Raw genomic sequence first — 4709 nt, 5'->3', positions numbered from 1 at the left:
TGCATTCTTTGTAAGTGGGCAAACCTGCAAAATCAGCAAGGGGTCAAATACTTATTTCCCCACTGTATCTGCAGAACACACTGTGCCCAAAACTGTTAAAAACACATTGAAAACAGATTGATGGTAAATGTACTGCATTTCTGCAGGGACCAGATTGAAATAAGTAGAAAATCTTAGAACACAACACAAACAGCTGATAAAAATTTCAGTTGAAAGCCTGCCCAGGTGTCCTGGGGACAGCTTCAGATGGCAGTAGTTTCAAAACAAGGATCAAGGGACACAGGTTGGTGGGGAAAGAAGAGTGGCAAGGAGAAGGATTTGTGGAAGACAAAGGAGAAGAAAACCAAGAGCGGTGGTCTCTGATGAGATAAGGGCCACAATTATTGGCCATGTTGTTGAAAGAAATAGTACGGATTTCCTGGCACACAACAGGTGAGATGTGCATCTTTCAATGATAACTGAATTACATTTTATGGTACAAATCAGTATGTTTACATTTTTACATGTACTGACATTTTACAGTAAAATGTATTGATTGTTTGTGTCTTACTGTAGGATACAAAGGTTGCCTCCCAGGCAACAATGCAATAAAACTGCGAGAAATTCAGGACGGAGTGCTGGCAGAACAATCTCACTTTTGGAACTGTGAATTCGGTCAGACAATTGCCAGAGTCCTGGAGAAACATAAATTAAGAACGAAACAGTTGTACACTGTACCATTTAAGAGAAACTGAATGTGTGAAAGAACTCCGTTATCAATATGTCCAGGTAAGATGTCTGAGGTTACATACACAGCTATAAAAAATATTTACAGTAAAAAAAAACACTAGCATTACTACAGTAAAACTGTGCACTTACTGTTTTTCAGAAAGTAATGGAGGTGGAAACACTGGAAACACCACATTCATTTGTATTTATCGATGAAGCTGGATTTAACCTTTAAGTAACTGATTAGCCCTCAATTATTTGTTCAAATTACAGTATGTACTTTTAGTTTCTACTTTTTTTTTTCTCATTACTGTAATTCTGTAAATTACTACAGACTATTGAAGCAAACTGCTAATTTTCATTTACCTTAAGGAATTGTTATGTTCAAAAAATTTAAATAAATCATGTGAAAGAATGTCACTCTTTTCTTTGAAGAAAATATTACTTTCTATGAAGTCACTGAAATTGTTCAAACTGTAAAGATGAAAAGTTTGTATTTTCTGTATTTGTGTTTGATGCTAGTGTTTTTACACTGTGTGTGTGTGTATGTGTGTGTGTGTGTGTGTGTGTTATCTCAGTGAGGGTTGTGCATAGTGTTTGGCTGCACCAAGCCTGTTTTGAGCCATGTGTTAAGAGTTGTGTTGCTTGGAATGAGTTTTGCAGGTGATGTGAACTGTTTAGCGCAGGTGACTGAGTTTGCACATGTAGCTCCAGTTGTGCGCACTATCATTTAGCAATTGGGGGGGGGGGGACTGTAAAACTGTGTATTTACTGTATTTTATAAATATATCTGAGAGCAACCGTAGATGTCCCAGGGCAGAGAGGAGCTAACATCACGATGTGTGCAGCACTGTCCAATGATTTGCTGTTACACAAACCACTCATTGGCCTCGACACTAGGGAGAGGCTTATGTCTTTCCTGGATGACCTGCATAATTGCCTTGCGCCAGCGGAGGAGAGTGGAGCAAGAAACTCCCCTATCTTTGTTGTTGTGTGGGATAATGTGGCATTCCACCACTCTGCTGCTGTTACAGACTGGTTCGCTTTGTTGTTTCAGCTTACAGTAAAGTTTTTCAGTTTGCAATACGATCCATAGAAATAGAACAAATAAAGGACATTGAAGCAAATTGCTGCATTTACCGTCAAACTGAAAATATGTGAACCTAATTTATTTGCTCACGCTTCAAAGATAAAAGTTCTTCATTTATGTAATGCTCCCTGTTTTTCAGTGTTATGAGTGAGACTGTATGCTTTCTAAATGAGAATTGTTGCCAGTGTTTTCGTTGTACGAGTCTATTTTGAGATTTTTTTTGGAGGTAAGATTAACTGTTTGGCCAGGATGCATGTTGGTAATGCAGACTGTGTAAAGAGTTTTGAAAAAGTGGCTTCAGTTCAATTCAATTGTATTTATATAGCGCCAAATCACAACAACAGTTATCTTACAGCGCTTTTCATAAAAGAGCAGGTCTAGACCGTACTCTATGATGCTATTTACAGAAGCCCAACAGTTCCCACCAAGAGCAAGCACAAGGCGACAGAGGCAAGGAAAAACTTCCTTTTAACTTTCTTCAGTTGTGACCATTGCATCTTAGCAATTACATAATTAGTGACTTTAGCTACTCACTGTCACTATTGCTGGACAGATAATGCAGGGAGTACTTATCAGCAATTTTCCACTGAAAACGGCTGCCGCCTTCAGCCGGAAACAAGGTTGAGAGTGCAGTTTGTGGGTGAAACACTCCAGAGAGCGGAACTGCAAAGCTGAGGGATAAGTCTCTGTAGATTCATCACTATGAGTGACCCTTTTTACATTACATTTAGTCATTTGATTCATAATTTACATAAAAATGTTGATTAATGCAGCTTTAAGAGAGGAAGTGCACACATTTACTGGATATCAGCTTTTATACCCCCACTAAATACATCTTTTTACAAACTGGAAACATCTTTTGTTTTTTTTTTTATGTGAGGTCACAACTATATGAAAATGAAATGCTAAATCTTCGGATTACCCCTTTAAGGGCCTGAAAAAGTCCATTTGCCCAAGGGTTTTTATTTACTGGGATAGACTAGCAGAAATGCTAGATATACCTGTAGACAGTAGCTGGATTTGACTAGCCACAACCATGTTTGTATTTAGTCTCCACCTAGGAAACAAGAAGTGGCTTTTGTTTACATCTGTCATTGTCTTTTAAAAGGTTTCCACTCCAGTGCACTACCATAGGAGATAAAGATCTAAGATCGTACTGTACATGTGTTAGACTTAGGATTTAAGAGGCCTCATTGTGTGTGCTTTTGGGCATGAAGCCCTGTGGTCACATCACGTCAAGCTGCAAAAACACAAACAGATGTCAGGGATCACTGAACTTTCAAACTCACCATAATAGATGAAATAACTGTAAAAATCCTAAATACAAAAATACATCTCCCACTGTCCTCATGCTGCTTCACTGGGCTCGTGTAGCAGCCTTTTGCAGAAACAGAGAGCAGTAAGTCAAACACAGGTTAGAAGTTACTGACTCATGAGCTGACACATGTCATTTGCTCTCTAAACTCTGCTCACCCCTCTCAGAAAGAATCTGGAACACTTCATGTAACAGTGACTTACATTTTAAAACACCATACGCACATTAGAAAATGATATATACCATTGCATTGCAGTACGGATGTGTTTCCAGTGCACTCTTCCATGGAATTAATTTTACAGCTTGCAGTGTTTTGGCCACAGAGGGAGGACTAACAGTGTATGCAGCAGAGGGCATGGATGAGTGCCCGGGTCCCACAGCTGCATGGCACTGGGGCACAGACAGCCCTTCTCTCTGGGGCACATTGCCCCTTTTGTGCCCAACACACTGAACCATTGATCTGAGGCACCCTCATGTCCGCTACACCAACACAGCTCAGGTCAGCACAGACTCCAGCAGGGTTCAGTGAACACAATATCTGACAACATCTTGCATGCAAACATTCATTTGCTTAACGGCCCTGTCAAAAGAGTGAGTTACTGGGGAAGTGAAAGCTGAAAATGTTTTCAATGTAACTTCTAAGAATTCAAGCAGTATTTTGGTAAATCCCTAATAAATTAGGGAACATTAATCTCAATGCTAAATTTATGAGCTTTAGAAGAGTTGTTATCATGCAAAAATATAATATCATTGATAAATTCTACCAAATTCAGTGAGATTCATGAATAGATAAATCAATTCGGCCTTGGATTTACACACCTCTGAATGGGATGTTTATAACTCTTTTATTAATAGATGAATAGAAATCTCTTAAGGTGTATTTAGACTAAATTCAGAGCAAATCTGCCCCTTGCGCTATTCACAAGAATTTGATCACTAAAGTGTTTTTGCAGTGTGTATTATTTTACTCTAAATACCCAGTGTAATGAATGTCCAAACATTCCCTGTGGAGAACCAACCGCGTGTGTGTTTGTGTGACAGCTCAGACTTTAAAGCTGTTAATATTAATGTTTTATATTAACAATGTTATCACATGACTACTTGTATGTGAAGATAAGCATAACCCGACTCTGCAATCTACTGTCTGGCTCAGTCTCATCAACCATGTGTCCAGCAGAAGTAGGCATTTATTTTCAGTAAAAAAGAAATACCCCAGAAGTGCTGTAAACACATTGCAGCAGACAGCTAGACAAAGTTAGTTAACCTTAGTGAAGCATTTAGCAGTCAAGGAGCCAGATATGTCCAACAGTGAGCTAGAGTCAACATCGGATACCAGGTGGCTAATGTTGCTCGTTATCTGCTGGATGTGTAAATAAGCAACCATTTGCTAAGTTCACCACATGAACTTTTTAAGGTGATTTTTTGGGTCAGTGCTTTATTAGCTTGTTTCACTGTCTCCAAGTCACCAAAAAAGTTGATAGCTGCTTTAAGTGAGATAAAGGCTATACTTTGGAGATTTCATGGTTCACAACTGAATTGCATTACAGTGAAAGTGAACAGGCATTTTATGGGCATTTTACAGCTTGTTTTCACTGC

At 38.9% G+C, this 4709-nt stretch overlaps 1 long non-coding RNA gene across 1 annotated transcript; it reads left to right on the top strand.

Moving 5' to 3' along the window:
• Positions 1–66: 66 nt before the first annotated feature.
• LOC119887459 lies at positions 67–1123 on the top strand. The gene is made up of 3 exons (XR_005441717.1): positions 67–432; positions 556–768; positions 869–1123. It is a non-coding gene; the product is annotated as an uncharacterized LOC119887459 (long non-coding RNA).
• Positions 1124–4709: the final 3586 nt, after the last annotated feature.

The sequence above is a fragment of the Micropterus salmoides genome, unplaced genomic scaffold, assembly GCF_014851395.1.
Source record: "Micropterus salmoides isolate LMB-PRFRI ecotype aquatic unplaced genomic scaffold, ASM1485139v1 Ms_hic_scaffold_4181, whole genome shotgun sequence".
NCBI lineage: Eukaryota > Metazoa > Chordata > Actinopteri > Centrarchiformes > Centrarchidae > Micropterus > Micropterus salmoides.
This window is presented reverse-complemented; position numbering and strand designations above follow the sequence as displayed.